General features: G+C 41.2%; 1 protein-coding gene across 4 annotated transcripts in view; it reads right to left on the bottom strand.

The window, feature by feature from the left end:
- Window positions 1-21,069, bottom strand: part of WDFY3 (WD repeat and FYVE domain containing 3) — a 292,238-nt gene extending 271,169 nt beyond the window's left edge. For all 4 annotated transcript variants that reach the window (XM_054029392.1, XM_054029390.1, XM_054029391.1 and 1 more), the window contains exon 1: window positions 20,815-21,069. The gene's annotated coding sequence lies outside the window, so the exon portion shown is untranslated. The remainder of the gene's footprint in view (window positions 1-20,814) is intronic.
- Between the last annotated feature and the right edge of the window lie 699 nt (window positions 21,070-21,768).

Consider the following 21,768-nt stretch of genomic DNA (forward strand, 5'->3'; position numbering starts at 1 on the left):
ACATGAAGCAGCAAGAAGGGTATTGGGTTCCAGAACTGTGGACGTGCAATATGTCCCCTGAGGCAGGGTGGGTCTCAGAGCTGACTCAATCAATGAGAACACATTGACCCAGCCCTGTGTTTATTACAGTCTGGAAGAGATGCAGGCTTGCACACTGACAGAGACAAAAGTCTGGGATTACAGAATAGCAAGAAAAAGAGCACAAAATGTTATCCATTATGGACGAGACAATCAGTGTGAGTGTCTCATGAAAAGTGGAGAAATACCTTATTAGGCAGGAAAGTTACTGGTTAAGAAGTGTAGGCTATAGATTGAGTGTTATGTTTTTCTTTTACCTGTAACCCTGTTTCCAAATCCTTTTACTTGCTTTTATTTGAATCTTTAACTCAAGCTTTATTAATTAAATTTCAATTTGCATTTCCTCCAGACGTATCTGAGTGCTGTGTGCTAAGGAGACTGTTGAACTTAGGTGGGGTGTACTTCTTCCACTGAGGCAATGGATGGGTACATATTGTGGGTGTCCAGATAAGGAACTGCACAATCAAGTATAACACAGAGCCCAGAGTGGAGAGCTTGTGCTGCCAGCAGTCAATTACCACTGGGAGGAATTACCTCGCTGGGCACAGACAAGGCTCCCTTACACTGAAATGAGGTTGTAGTGATTGACCCTGGACACTTTGGGGATACTCTGATAGTGTCATGGCCCCATTTCCTGTAAGCACATCCTACATGCTTTGTTCCTAGATGTATAATCTTACTTTTGATGAGTAGGTAAGTTTCTCTCACTACAAGTCCTAAAAGAAATGCAATCATAAACTCATAAACTAATGTAACCTTGGTAATTACAGTAAACTAAAGTAAAGCTAGCAAGTTTTTAAATGATTGCTGCTACAGAGCATTTTCATTGGTTAGAAAGACATAAGGTAGGCATGAATGGACTTCTTTAAATCCCAAAATAGTATTACCTTTGCCGTATATCATCTTGTAATTTCACTATTGCTCAAGTACCGTTTATACGTTTTATACTGTGAGGTTCTTGGCTCCCTGAACTCCCAATTCCACAACTTAATAAAACATATTTAAAGTTTCATAATCCTCCTGTTAATAAATCCATAGCAGGTGGGCACAGATCAGCCATGAAGCTACTGGTCTAAAAAGCAATTGAGTTCTCCTGCCAATAACAGAATGGAAGTTTAAAATTAACCTCACTGTCACTGTTCTTTTCATTACCTATCTATTGTGGTAGTGCCTACAGGTCAACTGAGTATGAGAACCCATTGTGCTAGGCAAGGTGAGGAAAAGGGATATAAAACATATGCACAGTGAACAATATGATGCTTTACAAACACTGATTATTTTTAACTCTTTTGGTGGAATTTTAGTTAGTAGATTAGCTAAACAATGACAAAAGAAGGGAGAGAAGGAGGGAAACATGAAGGACAAAGATAAGGCTGAGGTGGAGAGAGAAAGAGTTGGAGAAGCAGTCAATCATCACAGGAGATAGTGTCGAGTGACAATTGTAGAAAGACATGAGATAACATCAGTGTCCAGTTGTATGCTGCTATTCCTCCCATAGTTGCCTCTTGCGATTGTTCCTGCTAGCTAGAATTTCTCTAGCCTAGAGCTGGCTCCTCCCTGGATCTTCTCTGTCCTCCAAGTCCTCATTTTACGGCAGGGAGGGAGGGTGGAGCAATGCATGGGCCCAAGGGCCCTTAAAAGAGGTGGGGTGGAGAAGGGAGTGTCACTCCTGTTGCTATCATCAGTGGTAAAATAAAGTAATCCCAATTTCTAATTCTAGTGAGTCCTGAGAGAGAAAAGTTCTTCACTCACTTTTAAAAATACCTAAAGAATCTAATCTTAATGGGAAAGCTTTACACATATAAAACACGAGTTTAGAATTAAAACTACCTGATGTCATTTTCGGAGGGAGAAAGCACTTGAGAAAAAAATAGATAATTAAAGGCATAGATTTTCAGATTTTACTATCAGTAAAATTCTCAGATGGAAATATATGATGAGGTTACACCTGTTTTAATCACACAAGATGTTGTGTAGATACCTACTCCATATTTACTCTTCCATTTACTTGGTTCTAACTCGGCTGGACATGCTCAATGTGTAAGAGTGGTCAAAGAAAAAAAATATGTATTAGGCCACATAAGGAATGGAAAGGAGAATACTGACAAATATTATAATACCATGATACAAATTCATGTGATACTATATTCAATTCTGGTAACGCTAGGGTTACCATATTTCAGCGAGCAAAAAAGAGGACGGGAGAAGCCCCGCCCTAGCCCCGCCCCTGCCCCTCCCACTTCCCGCCCCCCCTGACCTCCCAACCCTCCCCCCGTTCCTTGTCCCCTGACTACCCCCTCCTGGGACCCCTGCCCCTAACTGCCCCCCAGGACTATCTAAGCCTCCCTGCCTCTTGTCCCCTGACTGCCCCAACCTTTATCCACACCCCCACCCCCAGACAGACCCCTGGGACTCCCACGCCCCATCCAACCACTCCCCACCCCCTGACAGCCCCCCCCAGAACTCCCAACCCATCTAAACCCCTCTGCTCCCTGTCCCGACTGCTCCGATCCCTCTCCCCACTCCTGCCCCCTGACAGTTCCCCCCCAGAACTCCCAACCCATCTAAACCCCTCTGCTCCCTGTCCCCTGACTGCTCCGATCCCTCTCCGCACTCCTGCCCCCTGACAGCTCCCCCCCAGAACTCCCAGCCCCCTACCCCCCCGCTCCTTGTCCCCTGACTGCCCCCTCCTGGGACCCCTGCTCCTAACTTCCCTCCAGAACCCCACCCCCTACCTAAGACTCCCTGTTCCTTGTCCCCTAACTGCCCCCTCCTAAGAGCCCCCCCAACTGCCCACCAGGACCCTACCCCCTACCTGTACCCTGACTGCCCAAAACTTTCTCCACTCCCCCCAAAAAGCCCCCCCCCCGTTTCTTGACTGCCCCCTCCAGAACCTCCCTGCCCCTTCTCCTGCCCCCCTTACCCTGCTGCTCAGAACAGGGTGTTGGGCTCTGTGCGAGCCGGACACGTGGCTAAGCTCCCCTGCACAACAAAACCCGGTCCCTGGCCCTGCACAACAAAACCCGGTCCCTGGCCCGGACCGGGTTGCAGGGGAGAGCTGCCCTTGTATCAGCACAAAGTGCTCTCGCTCCTGTTTTGCTACGCTGCATGGCAGTAACCGCTCCCAGTTGCAAAAGGGGAGGGCTGCACTTTGTGCTGAGACACTTGCTCAGAATGCAGGGCGGAGCTCCTCTCCAGCTGCTCCGGAGTCCAGCCCGGGACTTTCCTGCAGCCCTCCCAGCCGCTCCGGGGGAGGGGGGAAATCCCGGACATTGTGAGTGCTTTACAAATTCCCCCCGGACGCTATTTTTAGCACAAAAAGGAGGACATGTCCGGGTAAATCCGGACGAATGGTAACCCTAGGTAACGCTGTCTCAAAAAACATTCATCAGAACTAGAAAAGGTATAAAGCAGGATGACAAACAATATCAGAAACATGGAAAGATTTAAATATGAAAATACAAAAAATTATGACTACTTTGGAAAGGATGAATAAAAAACAGGCATGATAGAAGTATTCATAATAATGACTATATAAAAAAGGTAAATAGAGTGCTGCCATTTACGCTCATTCTAAGTAAAATGGTCATTAAATGAAACTGAAAGGCAGCATTATGAAAACTAATCAAAGAAAAAGTTATGGATAAAAAAAGCTAATTAGTGAAACATTACCACTAGATACCATTGATACCAAGACCCTGGGATTCAAAAAAAGAATGTGCATCATGAATAGGTCCATAGTTACAATGAATAGGAATTTAAAAAACAGGGATATAAACTGGTCTTACTACACAGTACTAAAGCTTGGACTCTTAACCTTACTATCTGAACTTTAAGTTTTCATAAACTTCTTCCTTAGACAAATCCTCAATATCAGATATCCAAAAAAAATTCACAAACAAAGAACTCTGAAGGAAGACAAAACAGAAACCTATTGGACAAGAAATTACAGAATGAAAATGGAGATGGGTAGGATATTCATGGAAGAAAGACCCAAACAACAGATGATGAACTGGAACCCCCAGCGCCAGAGCCGATGAGGCAGACCAAAGATAACACGGAAATGCACAACAGAAGCACAATTGAAAGCTATCACAATGACATGAGAAGAAGCTATGTCTGCACCAGGAGACCAGCAAAGGCAGAAGTCAGTGGTGAAGGCCCTATGTTCTGCATGAAAAAACGAGGCATAAGAGAGAAACCCTCATAGTTTCAAGGTATAAACCAGTCACTGAGAAAGCCAGAATTTAGAAAGCAGCTTCCCCTGTTGGCAGGTGATTTCATAAGTTGTCCACAATGGCATTTCTTACATCATCTTCCGAAGCGCCTGGTATTGGCCAGTGACAGAGCTATGAAGGCCAAAAGTATAACTGGGTTTAAAAAAAAAAAAAAAAAATTAGGTAAGTTCATGGAGGATAGGCCCATGAATGGCTATTAGCCAAGGTGGTCTATCCTGTAGGTGTCCCTAAACCTCAGACTGCCAGAACCTGGGACTGGACAATGGGGGGGTGGGGTAAAGCACTTAATGAATTCCCATGTTCTGTTCATCCCATCTGAAGCACGTGGCAACTGCGACTGTGTCAGAAGACTGGATACTGGGCTAGATGAACCATTGGTCTGATCCAGTATGGCCATTCTTATGTTCCTAGTCAATAGAAAGTCTTACTTGTAAGGATTAAATTCTATGTTTAATTCCCTAAATTGTTCTTTTGTTGAATTCACACAAACAAAAATATATTGTTGTAAAACTAGGCAAATTTTATTCTCATACATTCAATTTAAGTGAAACTGAATGTATCTTAACTCTCAAATTGCCAAATCAGGGAAAAGCTCTCTGTTCTGGTAAAGTTATACAGTCTGTTATGTCAGAACCTAGTTGCTAGTGTTCTTCTGTTTTCTTTAATAAGACTGTTCCTTCAAATTTGTTTTATAAAACTGATTAACTTAAACAATCAAATTACTCTAAACTCGGATGACCAGATAGCAAGTGTGGAAAATTGGGACACTTCCCCTCCCCCCGCCCCCGGAATGGAGGAAGGTACAGTTGCATATATAAGACTAAGCCCCGAATATCAGGATGGTCCCAATAATATCCGGACATCTGGTTACCTTAAGTTAAACCCCTGTTGACCAGTGTAATTGGTGTGGAAAAGAATGGTACAATATATTTTTTTGAAAATACAAAGAGAAAGGAAACATTAAACATAAATCAGGCCTTCACTTTGGATTTAGACAGACAAGGTTATCTTTTTCTACGATAATACTGAAAGTTGCTAAGTAAATGAATAAGAAATTACATATTTAGAGGATAAATTCACAGTTTCTAAGACAACAACCCTTAATGCTTTTGAACAAAATTAAGCTTGTCCATTAATTCCTGACTATAATTGTACTTCGAGCAGATTTCTGTGCCACTGCACAATTTGAGGAGAATTAATGTTTTATAGAAAATTTCATTTTTCCATGCAGAATTGGTATTGCAGAGCTTCTGTCCACCATTAGAGGCCGCTGGACCCAGCTCTCCAACTTGCGAATATAGGACACTGCCAAGGGGAAGAGGAGCTGGAGGGTTCTGGGCAGCTGCTGTTCCCAACACATCCTGAAGAAAGTAGGCGGCATGCAGGAAATGTCATACAAGCCCATGACCCAGCATCAGGCTTTCTCCTTCGGATCTCTGGGCTCTGGGGGGTAAGGGATGCCAGTATCTGGGCGGGGGGAGAGGAGGTGCTCCACAGCTGGGCTCTTGGGGGGTGGGTATCAGAGTGGAGGGGCAAAGTTTCCCCCAAGATGTGCTCAGCTGGCACGTGTGACACACTCAGACTGAGGTGCCCAATAAAGCATAAATGAGAAACAGGAACTGAGTTGTCATAGGGGTTTCTATGGGGGCTCTACTCCTGGGGGAATGTCTTTGTTGTCTGTATTGTTACAGATGTACTTGCTGACATATTTTGAAATAAATTACTAAAATAATTGAAACTGGTGTGATTATATTGTGTTATTTTGACAAATAAAACATGCAGAACTTTACAATTCTGTGTACATAATTTAATTTTTTGGCACAGAATTCCCCCAGGAGTATAATTTCTCCTAGTGAACTTTAGAGGTTCTAGCTAGCTTTAGAGGTTTTTTACTGTAATTCAGTTTCTCAAAAGCCTGATCTTAATTCTCTCTTACAAAATATTAACATTAATAACATATTGTTTAGTTTAGTTATCATGACCTGAAGATCTATATCATGAATCAGCCTGTCACAGAAAACCACTGTAAGTGTTCAGCGCAACCCAACAGACTGTTAGCAAATGACACATTAATTAGCTTCTTCCTCTCCTTCCATAAATTATGCTCCTTCTCTAGAACACAACTTTATCAAAAATTACAACACCAGTACACATTTTAAAACCCAGTGATACAACATAGTTACAGTCAAATATTTTATGGGGTTACCAAACACCAGATATAGCACGTGGAGGACTTCACCATCTCCAATATATCACATGCTCTCAGGAAAAACTGGAAGCATTGAAACCACCAGCACTGTGCCAGGTTCCCTTTCAGGCACTCTGAGTAATTCATGGGGCTTCAAATTCCTTTTTTTAAAAACTAACTTTAGATTACTTCTGACACCATAACATAAAAGCACAATACACTGGCATCCTGGTAAGAGACTGGTCTTCTCCCTCCCCCCCGCATATGGCCCCAGTCATCTGACCACTGGTCAGGTTTTTAGAAGAGGTTAATACCCCTGTCACGTAACAGGGGTCATATCGACTAACTCCAGCAGCTACTGTTATTGATAGTCAAAATTGGCCCCAATTCTACACAAGAATTTTCTAGCCTGAACCATGTAGAATTGCACAGAAGTTCTCAAGGACTTGAGGGTGCTTTTCATTGCAATAGAAACATCATTTTAAATAAGAAACAGAAATTATAAAAACAATACTGTCAGGGGCTCAAGTCAAAGTCAAGTCTAATACCTGAAACTATTATTAAACTTATTTTTTTAAACTAGCTAAATTTCAAGTTGATAGTGTTGCTTTAAGTGTCTTTCTAAGCCTAAGGTCACAGAGCTAAGCAGTGAGAAATTGGGTAGAACCAAAATTTAACATAAAAACCCCTGTGTTTTAAGCACTAAGTTACATTTGCATGGGCAGCTACAAAACCACTCCATTTAAAGAAGGGGGAAAAGCTTAAAAATAAAGTTTACTGTTTTTTTTATTTTGAAAATGTTTACACTTTTCTTTGTATATCCTTTTTTAAAGCTAAACAATAAATAGAAGAGAGAGGGGGAAATTATTTTTGCAAGTGGCTAAGCATGTTCTATCTTGCAAATAAACTGATTTGCAGCTAGCTCTGTGTTTAATTATTGGAGAAGTTAAGTACACCTTTACCCCGATATAACGCGACCCACTATAACACGAATTTGGATATAACACGGTAAAGCAGTGCTCCGGGGTGAGGGGAAGGCGGGGCTGTGCACTCCGGCGGATCAAAGCAAGTTCAATATAATGCGGTTTCACCTATTACACGGTAAGATTTTTTGGCTCCTGAGGACAGCGTTATATCGAGGTAGAGGTGTAGTTATCAAGACATAATTCAATGACAGCTAGATATTTTTATTTTAGTTTGTTTTTAAAAATAGTAAGAAATCTCCACAGTCCCACTTAAAGCTAGTTGGTTGTTGCGGTTGGGTTTTGTTTGTTTGTTTTTTGGGGGCGGGGGAAGGTTTGAGGGCATAGGCAGGGAATCAGATGCCATAACTGAACTCTGTGCTTCTCTGACCTAGTCATTGGATTAATGCTAAAAGAAAAACAAAGGAATTACTGGGCCACATGATCTGCAGTACCAGCAATTTATAATGAAATACATTGTAGTTTTATTTTTTAATTGGAACTCAACTTAGTATATTTGTATGTATTACACTTAATACATTGTGTTCTCATTTGAAACGTTAACACATATGGAAAGCATGTTACACATAATCATTTCTAATAGAAATGAGAACTGCAAGTCAGTTTCATTTCCCCTCCCCTCCCCACTATTAAGATTACAAAAATCATTATAGAAAAACAAAATAGAAACTAAATGTTAGATTTATTCTACCCATGCCAAAATATTTTGACACCAATCTTCATGATATGCCATGTATTAAATATTATTTTAAACTGGATAAAATTAACTAGCTTCCCATAAAAATTAACCTATCTTGGGAGAAAACAGTTATATGTAAGCAATGTTTTCCAGAGTTTGTAAACTTTTATTATTTAAACACACCTATTGCTGGGCAAGAACTAAAAATAAACAACTACACCACAATTCTGGTTCACTATACCAATACTGATTGTGTGCACTTGCTCCATGTCTTCTCTCGTCACAGAAGCAATTTTTTCATGCAAATATACATTTGTCCCTCTAAGTCAACAGTAAGCCAGAGTCTCAGCTGCTTTAACTAGTCAATAGAGATATTCTAATTTATACCAGCTTAACATCCAGCCAGTTCCCTAGTATGTCTAGATTCCTAGCTAGAGCTTTACACATTCATGCTAGCATTATAAATTTTAAAGGATACTACGGCAAAGAGAGATCCATTTTTTTCTGATACAGCACTTTAAAGAAGAAATTGAAGGCAAAATACTTAAATTACCAAAATGTATCACATTCAAAGTAAAATACACTTAAAAAAAAATGTTCTGATGTTGTACCTTTAACTCTCCATAAAAAGGAAAAGCTTGAAGAAATATTCCCTTGTTTCTTATTGCCCCACTCAAAATCTAAATTAAAAATGCATCTTTAATACTTTAGTGTCTTTGCTTAAAATTAAGAACAAGAAACTTTCACAAACCTAAGTAACAGGCATACTAACATCCTCTTAGACGAGATCATCAGAGACTGAGGTTTTTATATATACATTGCTAAAAATGTTGCTGACTACAGATCATGAGCAATTAAATTGTGCTGGCAAACCAAAAATATATAGTTCCAGTATCCACATGACTATTTCAAAGAAAAACACTACCCAGTTTTATCTCAGAAATTTTTTAGAGAGACTAATTTTTGCCTCCACAAACCTAAATTCCCTAATAATCTGAATTTAAATATTTTCACTCATTATTAACGAGAGAACGGGTAGTAAGAAGCAATGCTGTCAACTCTGGCAATTTTATCATCTCTCTCAATATATTTGGTGTTTCTCTTAAAACCCTAGAGCTTAGACTCATGTTATGTGAGAATTTCTGCTTTAATTTAAAAATAAAAGTACATTTCTAGACATTGTGAAGAAAAGCTTGAAAATAAGACCTGAGTGAGGCCTAATGGCTCAAAAACCAGAAGGCAAATTAGAAGTCCACAATGGTTTGTTTTTTTTGTTTTGTTTTTGTTTTTTGTTTGTTTGTTTTGAAAGGGCACAAAAATAGGAACAATAGGAAAAGAAAAAAAGATGTAAGTTCTTGGTGCAATATTTGGGGGGGGGGGAGGCGCTGTTGGCCAACCTCAGGTCCTCCAAAATCATGGGAAGCCTCAAGAAATCATGCCATCTTTTTGCCACTCAGACTCCCATTTGAGTCTGAGGCAATCAACCAACAACGTTAGTTTGAAATAAAAATATTAATCCTTTTAGTTACAAATTCAGGTCTTGAGATAACTTTTTTCCCTAGCAGTGAAGATTCCATAGTGTCCAGCATTCAAACAGATTAGAGAGGGAAAAGACCTATTAGGCCAACTACTTCAGCCCCATGGCAGCACAGGACTGTTTGAACACAGCATCCAGTGCTTTTTTCTATCTAATTAATAACAACTTGGAGTAATAGTTTTTACTTCTCCAGTTTAACAAATCTTAGTTAGTAAACTGTTCACCATGCTCAGTCTACACTGTGATTTGTTTGAAAGTCATCCCATTATCCCTGTTTTTTCTCCTTAATCCATTTTAAGCAGTTCTCCCTTATTTGCATTTTACACCACCCAGCTTTTTATATATCTTCCTTGAAAAGTTGTCATTCAAATTTACCATCCCAAGAATAAATTCCTCTCATCCACACTTTATAACATTTATGATGAAAATTGCATATAATCCAAAAAATTGGTGACAAATTGTCAGCATGTTGTACACTGTTTTCATATCTCCTTTAGACATCTTCTGGCCAACCTAGGCCTATTTAATTCCTGTAATCTCAAAGCCTCCAGATCCTATGTCACAGTTCAGGGCAAATTGCACCTGTACTTCCCCACCCCCATGATCCTCCAAAGGCACCCCCTCTAGGCTGCTGGCTTTTCAGCCTTCACCTCTCTTGGGTGAAAACCACAGCACTCTCCTCCCTGGATATTTCCAGGCTGCATAGCTCCCTGCCTACACTGTGATATTCCCAGCAAGCCAGACTGCCTGAATAGGCTGGTATTTGCACTTTACTTTCTCCTCAAAGGCTATCAGAACAACTATAATCACCAGCACTCACAAGTTACCACACAGCTCTAAGGAAGTACACTTATTCTTAAGGTGAAAGCACTGCAGAGAAATCTTTTTTAAAAAAGATAATAAGACTTCTTCCTATATGCATGCTAAAACCTTGCCAGAGGTCACACATCAATCTTATGGGGCCTCGGTAAGCCAAAGCTCTTCCAACCCCTGCCCAGGAAGGTTAGCCCACCCTCCACCCGCTTTGGACAGAAAGTCCGGTCCATTTGCTCATTTAGAAAGAAGGTCAAAGTCAGTTTAAACTCAGGCTATTTCTCCAGAAGTCCTTTATTTGTCTGGTGGTCTCTGGAGAATCCAGTTTGAGAGAATACATGCAAGCCTCGCCAGATAGTAGTACTTATCTGGAGATATTACATGAGTGAATTTACTTAATCACCCACCACTGTTCTTTGTTTCTGGAGGAGCTGCAGTCACTCTCCCCTATAGAATTTCATACAATCCCTGGCCTAGAACTGTACTTAAACTTGATACAGAACTATCTCCCAAAGATATTGCAGGAAATTGTCATGTCTTCTAAAAAAACTAGGCATTTTATTCCTGTAATCTCTTTTTAAAAAAAATAAAAGAGAGAGTCCCCAACCCGTAATCTTTCTGTCCTTAAAAATTTTTAAAACAGCATCTCCATATCAGGATACCCAAATAACCCAGTACAAGTAACACAGAGATGAGACTTTATTTTAAAGACTTCCTTTTGGCCTTCCTCTTTTTAATCTCAGATCTTTTGTTGCAACTAATTAACCATAATGCTTCAGTTTCAGAAATTATTCTAAGAAGAGTTTGTCAACTCCAATGTTAGAGAAAATAAGCAACCTTTAGTTATCATGATATTTAACTTTATCAGTTGAAACAAACGAGTTTAAATAAACCTAATTCATCACTGTTTATTACTATTGAGAGTTTATGAACATACATGAACAACAATGTAGAAAAGCAAATTGACAAGCATGCTTACCCCCACCACACACACACACACACATATATATTTGCAGATGGATGGCGGGAAGGAAGGTGGGGAATGGCAAGATGATCCAAGTAGAAGCAGATCCACTAACTTCCACCCTGGCCCTCCCCCCCGCAAGCCACATCAATGCACAGGGTGGCTTCAGTAGAGCTAGATGCCTCAGCATTCAGTGAGTAAAAAGGCTCCCACGAAATGTCTCCTAATCCTGTTCCACCTTCACAGTGCAGATCTAAGAATAAGCTTCTTCAGAGTATGAAAACAAGTGGTCTCACACTGTAAGTTAGCCAGTCCCCCTAACCAATAGCTTAGTTTTCCCCACATTGCACTATAAAAACATTCACATACTTCATTACAAAGGTCATTAATGTACCAGCAGCCAATTATTTGCATAAATTAAGCTCTAAAAATGAAGGTAATTTACACACGGCAGTGTTTAGCATGACTACTGTCACATCCCCAGAATACCAGACATTCTGGTACTTCCAGGAACACCATGGGCCTATATGTCCCCGCCCACAAGGTCACAATGGCAGGGCAGAGTGTCACTCTCTTCAAAATGGCAGTGTGTGTGTGTGTGTGTGTGTGTGTGTGTGTGTGTGTGTGTGATACCAGACAAAACCTCACAGTTTAATACCAGTACCAGACAGGGAACAACCCATTTAAAAACAGGACTATCTGGATTAAAACCAAATGTACAGCCTGCCTAACTGTGATAGTTGAGCATCTATTTCATATCCTTCTTTGTAGCTTTTTTCCATACATCTATAAAAAGTTAAGAGGATACCTTTTTACCATTCAACATTACCTTTCCTGATCATTTATGTTTTTCACATATACATCATTCGTTCTAAGCACAGTCATGTGCCACTCGTTCAAAAAGTAGAGTAGGTGTAGTTGTGTGTGCTACAGTAAAGGGTGCAGAACTGTTTCTCCTATAACTCCCCCACATGCTTATAATGAGGGGGTGGGGAGAGAGGAGGAGATCTGTTCACCAATGAGGAGTCTTTCCTAAAAGAGAGTGTGTTGGTCTAAACCTTTTAATTGGCAGGTTCTAGCCCTCACTGTAGCAAATTTAATTTGCCAAACGTGAAATGAGTATTGTTTTCTTAAGTCTGCAGAAGAGACAGTTCCAGTGCCATTGCTACTGCTCACAGCTTTGTTAAGCTGGTGAAGAAAAGTAAGTCAACAAGGTGTGCTGATGTTATGCAGAACCCCATGGGTATCAGAAAAAAAAAAACTGTCAAAAATCATGTCAATTTCACAGCCCCAGGAAGCAGAGATAGGTGCAGCACAAGGTACTGGAGTTTATGGCAAACACCAGTCTCAAAAAAAAAAAAAAAAAAGGAGAGAGGGAAAGGTGGAATAGTTCCCTCAGTAGTTAAGATGATCTGGGGAGAGTTGGTTTTAGAAAATCCCCTTACGCTACTTTTTAAATTAAGGGGGAAGTGAAAACCCACACTTACCTTAAATTCTTACCCCTAAGAATCTTAATCTATAAAAAGCATTACCTATCCCATATGCACTTATTACAATTTCTTCCTTACTATTTTCCCATTTAAAAAAAAAAATCACCAATCAAATTAGATACAAAAAGACCAGCAACAAAGCAATATAAAGGACTGAAATAAAATATTTAGGAGTCAGAAAATTCCACTTACTAAGGTTGATCAGCCAACACTGTTCAGCCAAGTTAATTTTTTTAAATGGCATTTTCTGTTCCTCTTTTACTCTTCAGCATGATATGCAGCATGCAAAGTGGCCAAGTTCACATTGCTGGAACCAACATAATTTTTAGATTTATTTTGATTATGAAATATTGATCTTGCAACATTAACTTTAATGTAATGCTATTTTTGCATTTAATAGATGCAACATCTAAGTCAAATGTGTTGAGGCATATTGTGGCAAATGTGTTGAGGCATTCTCTATGAACTCTACCTTTCCACAACTGAGATTACCCAGTAAACAGACTTTATAACAAAAAAAATCAATGTATATATTATCTATGCCCAGAAACCCAGGGTATCAATAAAACCCTTAAGTAACATTTTTAATCACTTATCAGATGATCCTATAGATGTTATGCGTTTGTGTTGTCTTAACTATTCAGTAGGGAGGACAGTTCAAACTTGTATACAGCAATTATCTAAAACACAGCAGATGAACAAGAGGATGCCCACCATGTGAAAGCTATTAATTCCACACAACATATGGGTTGCTAGCAAAGCAGATATTCTCAAGGTCAAGAGCACAAAAATCACCCCCAACACACATTTTCCAAGCCTCACAGAGAATTCAGTATTTTTCTCCCAAATACAACTTTCCAACTTCAGTATCAATAGTCTGTGAAGAATTTTCTTGCCAATACCTGCCAAGATATTTTCAAATGTTTAACCAAGTTCTATGCTTTTCATCAGAACTTATTCCACACACTTACGTTGACCACTCGTCCCTTATTTTAAGACAAGTCCTTATTCATTGATTTCTCCTGTAGAGTGATCGCCCATCCATTATTTTAAGGCACATTAAATGTATTAAAACTAATATGCACTACTTTAAATGTTAAAATGAAGGGTCTGATAATTGTATTACACACTTGAGGGCAATAGATTGTACACTTGAGAGAAAAATGCACAAGTGAAATGATGTTTCCCTAAAACGCCCTTTAAATTAAAGTATTGTCCCTTATTTTTCATGTGGTTTTCCCTTATTTCCATCCAACATAGGTGGTCACCCACTAGAGTAGACAACCTCACAGATAACAGGAAACCAGAAAAAAGTGCCACTTTTTACACTGCAATGGTTCAAATACATTATCAAAGAATTTTTGTGCACAACCATCAAATTGGTTAACACACGAATCCATTTAAGACTTCATCTATATCACAATTTACAATTTTATTCTAGCTTAAACTAAGCAGGGTATGAACTGGCCAGTATTACGGTGAAAGCTTCCAAGGAAAGTAAGTTGCTGCAGTAAATAGCATTAATGATTCAGCATATGGCACTGAGAGCATATGGTAATAGTTATGCCAAGACAACATTAATATAATGCCTCAATATGGAGTTTGAAGGAACTGAATTGCTGGAGATGACACCTTTCAGATAATGTGCAAAACTAAGTCCTGACTACTTCTGGTTATTGAAAATCCTCAGTGCTTTCTGGAAGCATAGATTAATCCAGGCATCCTGGACAAATTCCAATTTAGGTAACTACAATCTCCCAATCTAAATATTACTCATGTAATTCCAATTCAATATGGTCATCTTCACTAAATTGCTGAGTATGTAATACTGTGCTATATTGCACTCCAGAGGTGGCGGCATTTCACTTTTGGGTAAACTTATCCAAGGGCTTGTCTACACTGGCACGTTACAGCACTGCAACTTTCTCGCTCAGAGGTGTGAAAAAACACCCCCCTAAACGCTGCAAGTTTCAGCGCTGTAACGTGCCAGTATAGACAATGCACTCCCAGCGCTGGTAGCTATGCCCCTCATAGAGGTGTGTTTTATTTGTTTTTAAGATTGCTGGAAGAGCTCTAACAAGACTACACAAGCCACGTTAAAGCACTGCTAGTGTAGACAAGCCACAAGTAGTTAAAGAATTTTGGGTTTCTTGATAAAATGATCTGAGTCTCTTCTGGTTCTCTGACCCTCACTACTGGATAGTTATGACTGCTTGGGTGACCCAAGTGATGAATTTCCTTGCTCACAAGTGTTTATAATTGAAGACTAATATTGCAAAAACCCCAAACATTTTTTTAAAAAACACAAAACATTATTTTAGGGTTTTTAGCGCTTGAGTCATGATGGACAGATACTTTTAAGTTAAAAGTAAAATTTCTAGAAGATTGTCTGGAAATCATTAAGTGCTGTATCTCTTATTGCCAAACAGTCTGTGCATTCTAGCTTGAAACTCTTGATACATTCCTTGCATCTCAGTAGTGAACTGCTGAAGATACAAGAAGTGATTACTTACTGAAAAACAAAAACAGCAAAATGCAAACAAACTGCCACCACCACCACCACTTAAGGATCAAACCAAATTTTTAAAAAGAGGAAATTATAGACAACTTTCAATTGCAAAACTCAAGACAACAATTAGGAAACTCATTAATAAATTATTACAGATTCTTAGGATATAAACATCTACAGAGACTAGTTGAAGACAACAATTATTTGGAATGTTCTGTTGTCTTTTCTAAAAAAAAAAAACCAGACATAAAAGGTATATGTTTTGAAGACGTCTACCTAAAGATAACGATAATGGAAATCTGTGAAGTATTATACTATCTAGTGATGTATTTTACAATACAGAAGTGAAAGATCTGATCACATTTTTCAAACTGTAGGTTTTAAAATAATTAAAGTAGCTCAGTTTTAGGGGCTGCTAAAAAGCTATTATGACATAGCAAATTGTCAATAGATTTTCCTACAGTTTTAAGTATCTCCCAGGCAAGTGTGATCATAAAATATTTTGGTAAATTATAAATAGGGCCTGTTTGTCAGAGTAAATCATTTGAAAATAATCATTGTCTGGTCATGGAAAAAGAGGGAAGAGTCACATGCTTATAGCAAGAGGTGCCAAGAGTCAAAGACAACATTGTTTTAAACAAAGTGTCCTTTATTTTGCAATAGAAACCAATAAAAATAATTTACAAATATTTAAAAATCCCTACCCAGTGCCTGGAGGTTCACTCCAGCAGCAGCAGTCAGAAGCACCAGACAAAACACCTGCTACTGCCTCCTCCTTCAGTGCTGCTTGCCTGCACAGTTGGTCTGCAGAAGCCTAATTGAATATCATGACTTACCTTTAAAAACACATACATACAAGAAAAAAATTCAGGTCAACCGAATGAAAAATCACCAGCCATGGCTAATTGACTTGTAACACAACTACAAAATAAAGAGGTCAGGGAGAGAAAGAGGGAGGGAAATAAGTTGTGGGGATTTTTCTCTGTGCCCAACATGTATGTACAAGACTCCTATTTAATCAAAAATCCTGTCTCCAGCAGTATCAACATCCAATGCTTTAGAAGAGGTGCCCACACCCAAAGAGAGAGTCTATAATGCATCTAGTCAGTTGAATGACATTGGCTATGTCTTTTTCCACAAATATTTACAAGCCTGGCCAAGGTTATTGTAGGAAGAGGACGCGTCTTCGAAAATGCAAAAAAACGGCAGAACTCCAGTATAATAAAAAGGGTGCCCATTTTAGCAGTTAGAAGCCTGTGCATACTATAAATCCAAAATCCAACGCACATCTGGTTCACTAAGTTTAGGATGAATATACAGCACTTAGCACAAGGGGATAACCCGATGCTGACTAGGCCTCAATGGACCACTCTAAAAACAAAAACAAAAAAATTGAAGCACCACTATGTAAAAAGAAAAGCTTATCATGGGATTTCTCTTAGAGTAGAAACTACAGTTAAAGTCAACAGTAAAGACCCCTACTGACTTCAAGGAAGTCAGATGAAGCCAAAACATCTCCCCATCTCTGCCTTAGCCTATGCTAATGCTAAAATAACTGAAATTATACCCCCCCCCCACCCCCAATATTTGTAAGATTTTATTTTATACCCTGAAATCATTCAAATCTTATTTTCCTACAACTTTTTTATCCACCCATATAACCAAGTGTAAAGTGGCATTTCCATGAACTTAAATTTACACCAAGATAGTCCTAACCGGTCCTATATTTGCCCAGCTATCAGACAAAAATCAGACAAACCTGAGCTGAAGGCTACTTAGCTCACCAACCACTCCTAGTTAGATACAATTGAATTTTAAGCAAATCTTAAGATTTAGTTAAAAAAAAGGACAACTACAAATCAACATTTCAATGCTAAAACTAATTACTGAAAAACAGCATGGACCAACTAATGATGATCTGTCAACCCATCTTGATATATTAGATATTAGCAATCCTACAGGATCTTTATATCTTGTAAGATTTGTCAGTCTACTCCAGCTAGTATTAAATCGTTTAATAAAATTACAAGTAGTATTGACTCACATCAGTGCATCAACATTTGTTCAATAACATGCAACATGATTTAAAAACAAAAATATTTACAAAGTTAGTCTGTTCTTAATGCATAGTCTAGACCACTATATATCAAGCATATTAGTATGACCAATATCTTGGAATCCAAAAGTTCTGTTAACTTACAATTTAAAAAAAAACAAAAAAGATTCTAGACTCCAGAAGTACATCATTTTTCTGCTATCCAGTAGCCTGGACTCTGGGTTCCTTGCTGTTCATGAAAACTGAGGGCTAAAAGGTGACTTCAAGTGTGTTAATCAGCAGTCCCCTTTTGAACCTCCAGAAGTGAATTATTCAGTGAGCCTGAGAAACAATCAAGATATTATATGTTGGGAAATGGAACAAGTGCTTCTCTGACTACACTGCACCAAGTGTTAAGACTTTTTAGGGGGACATAAAAAACAACCTCTGAAGGATACTAGATAAGACACTATTTTTCTTGCTTACTGTACATTTCCTATGGTGGACGCACTTACTACATCTTCTCTGCAGAGGAGGCCTGATGCTTGGCAGACCAATAGGTGGAAAACAGAAGGAAGACAGAAGGCTCTGGAATTATAACTCAATTGTTGTGATTGATGCTAGGAATTTTCAGAAGTAATAATTGAAGCTATATACTCAATAAAATATTGTGAACTTTAGCTGTGTATACAAATGGAGTCACAGTCTTGCTGTCTGCTCAACTACACAGTCCTGCTATCTAACTTTAATGATAACACAGATTTGTTTTGTCTTTGTGTATACACCTACACATTCTGAGGAAGAACATGAAACCACCACCACATCTCCTTGTCTGGTAAATGATATACACTGCATTAGGGTTTAGGAGGACTTGCAGGATATTTTCAATGGAGGATGCAACATGGCCACAACTGCCACAATTTAAGACTTATGTGGTTCTCCTAGACTGAAAGATTCTAAGGATGTTTGTTTAATAATACAGTAAGGTTGAAAGTGAAGAAAGTTACATATAACTGTATTATTACTAGTTTGTTTTGTTTTTACTAGGATAATCATCTCAGGACTCCCCACAATTATGTTTTGAAGGCTTCTAACCACAGGAAATAGAAATGCTTATTTGAAACTGTTCTTCCTATACAATCTAGTTAGACTAGTCCTACACACGCTGCAAGAAGTGGGTTTGGTTCATTTACAGTATTTATACCACCGTTCTGGATATTTTTACCTCCTGTGCTTAGTGTACGTTACCTTTGTTTATTGAGTATCGGGGGTAGCCGTGTTAGTCTGTATCTACAAAAACAACAAGGATCTGGGTGGCACCTTAAAGACTAAAAGATATTTATTTGGGCATAAGCTTTCGTGAGTGAAAACCTCACTTCTTCTATTTGGGCATAAGCTTTCTTGAGTGAAAACCTCACTTCTTCGGATGCATCCGAAGAAGTGAGGTTTTCACTCACGAAAGCTTATGCCCAAATAAATATCTTTTAGTCTTTAAGGTGCCACCAGACTCCTTGTTGTTTTTGTTTATTGAACAGCTTAAATAAAATGAGATGTTTGTAAATGATGCCTGACATAAAACACTTAATGTTCTTATGTTTTTAAACAGCTAAAAAGCAAAACTAAAACAAAAGTTATTACACAATCTTTTACCTGGTTCGTGTGAATAGTGTCTCCTAAGGCTCCCAGGGTCTTTCATGTATTGAAAAGCTTAAAAATATTCATCCAAACACCTGAAGAAAAATGTGCCTGAATTTTCTATCAATTTTCTCCATCATTTTACAAATTAAAACAAGTAAAGGCAACATTTAGGCCCTGATTCAGCAACACAGTTAGCACATGTTTAAGTCGCATTTGCTTCAATGTAAATGCAAAAAAAAGTTAAAAAAAAAAAACCAGAAAGCTTAAAACTGCATGTTAAGTTGCAAGCACAGATGAACCTGTCCAATTCCTCCAAAATATATACTACACTTCAAAATACCATTCAGTGATTCTCTGCTGTTTTTATCTTAACTGCATCATGACATAGAAGATACTTAAAATGTTCTTCATATAATACAGCTGTATGCTTTTTTCTTAAAAGTGAAAAGTGCACTTCTTGCTATCATATAAGTTCTCTCAACATTTTACAAGGACACAATTAGGAACTAACCCACAAAGACAAAAACATTATGCAATGCCTACATTAAAGTCTTTGATCATCACACTGTTCAGTGAAACATTTCACCTAGATTAGTTGTGAAACCTGTAGAGCAAAAGGAAGATTTTTGCCTTCTTTGCACTGCTGTATTTCTGCTTTTTTCAGGATGTTCCCCACATGGAGATTCCCAACACATCGAGGCTGCAAACTAAGGTCCTGATCCTTCAAGTCGACGTATATGTGTAGACTCAACATCTGCACTGAGGCCCGCAGGGCTCTAGGCAGGTGCAGGAGTCAACCTCAGCAGTTCAGTTTACAGGATTGTGGCCTAGAATTTAAATTCCTCTGGAATAAGCCACAAATCTTAGCCTAGAACTGCAACTCTGGATAACGACCCCCCATAAATGACCCCCTCCAAATTACTCTTCTCTCACCCCCCATGGGGACATGAATAAAACTCCTCGTTGCTTTTAATCCAGGTTCCACTCCCTCCTCTTCTTCCAGGGCAACCAAGCCAGGAGCACCCCGCGAGCCAAACACTCCTGTGACACCCAACAAAGTACACGCCGGTCCCCGCAGAGCACAGACAAAGCTAGTGCCCGTTAGGCTGCGCGGGGGGAGAACGGGCCGCGATATACCCCTTCCCCTGGGCTCTACCGGGCGGAACAATCGTACCGGGGAACAACAAAGGGCAGCCGGCCGGCCGGCCGAGGGTTAATGAAATCACTGCAGGGCCGCGGCGCTGCCGGCGCTCCCAGGTCTGTCCCCCCGCCCCGCCAGCGAAGCCGGACTTTACCTGTCCTTCTCTGGGCAGGGCACACCAGGCTCGCCCCCCGAGCCAGGCCCCGCTCTCCAGTGTCGCCACCTGCCTCCCCCAGCGCGGCGCGGCCGCCCCACGCCCCTTGCCCAGGTATCCCTGAGGCCCCCGTCCCTAGCCCGGGCGGCTGCAGGGCGCGGACGGATGGAGGCAGCTCCCGACGCAGCATCCCTGGGAAGCAGGGAGCGGAGCCGCCGCCGAGGCCTATGGGGGGCGCGGGAGACGGGTGGCTACCGAGACCGACAAAGCGCGGCCAGTTACCGCCCTCGGGGGGGCCCGGCCGGCTGCACACAACGCGGCCGGACCGAGGGGGACGGGACGGGACGGGGCGGGCGGCGGCACTCACCGGGTGGGGGGTCCGAGCTCCGCCCGCGCGGCGGCGGGGGAGGGGGGTGTTATTTTAAATAACCGAGGCTGCGGCTCCCGCAGAAAATTCCCTGGCCGGCTCCCCCGCTGCGGCCCGGCGGGCACCGCGCTCGGCCGCCGCTCCTGCTTCTTCCACACCCCGCTGGCCTCTCTCCCCCATCAGGAGCGGGCCGGGCCGAGCGGACGCGCCAGGAGCAGCCGGAGCCGCTCCCCGGAGCTACCGGTGGCCATTTTAATCCGCCTCCGCTTCCCGAGTGCCCGGCTCCCAGCGCTGCCTCCTCCCGCCGCTCCGCCTCCTGCCTGGCTCCCTCCCTCTGCTTCTCTCCTCCCCCTGCCTGAGTCCTCCCTGACCCCGCTCCAGTCCCCCAGCGCCTGGGCTCCCCCGGTGTTGTCTAGGAGCAGCCCCCCCTCTCCCCTTCCCGCCCCCCACTCCTTACCCTGGCTTTGGGGGAGCTCGGCAGCCGCCTGCTGCAGCCCGGAGACCGCCCCCCGCTGAGGACTCGCCCCAGAATTGGTTTCGGGTGCCCCTTCCCCTCCGGGCTACTTACTGCTCCTGGTGGCGTCTCACTGCCCGGTAGCCCCGCAGGCCCCCTGCCCTTGCCTCACGCCTTTCGAGGGGGCATCCCCGAGCGCTGCTCTGCGGCCAGCTCCAGCCTGGCACAGCAGCAGAATAATCCCTTGGGTGGCTGCAAAATGGTTGTTGACTGGACTAGGTAAGTGACTGGGGGAGACGCAGATGTTGCCCTGTGCCACCCGCAGCCCAAATCGCCCCTACTAGCCCTTGCAGGGCTCCTTGGGGCTGTCACGTTGAAAAAGACCGCATCAAAGTGCTGCAGCAAGGAGCACGGTAAACAGGATCGCTTTCCAGCAGCTCACAACTACCGACATATGCTGCTTTTCCTCGAGGAGGAAGCTAGATGCGCCCTCTTACTGT

This window comes from Malaclemys terrapin, chromosome 5, assembly GCF_027887155.1.
Source record: "Malaclemys terrapin pileata isolate rMalTer1 chromosome 5, rMalTer1.hap1, whole genome shotgun sequence".
Classification (NCBI taxonomy): domain Eukaryota; kingdom Metazoa; phylum Chordata; order Testudines; family Emydidae; genus Malaclemys; species Malaclemys terrapin.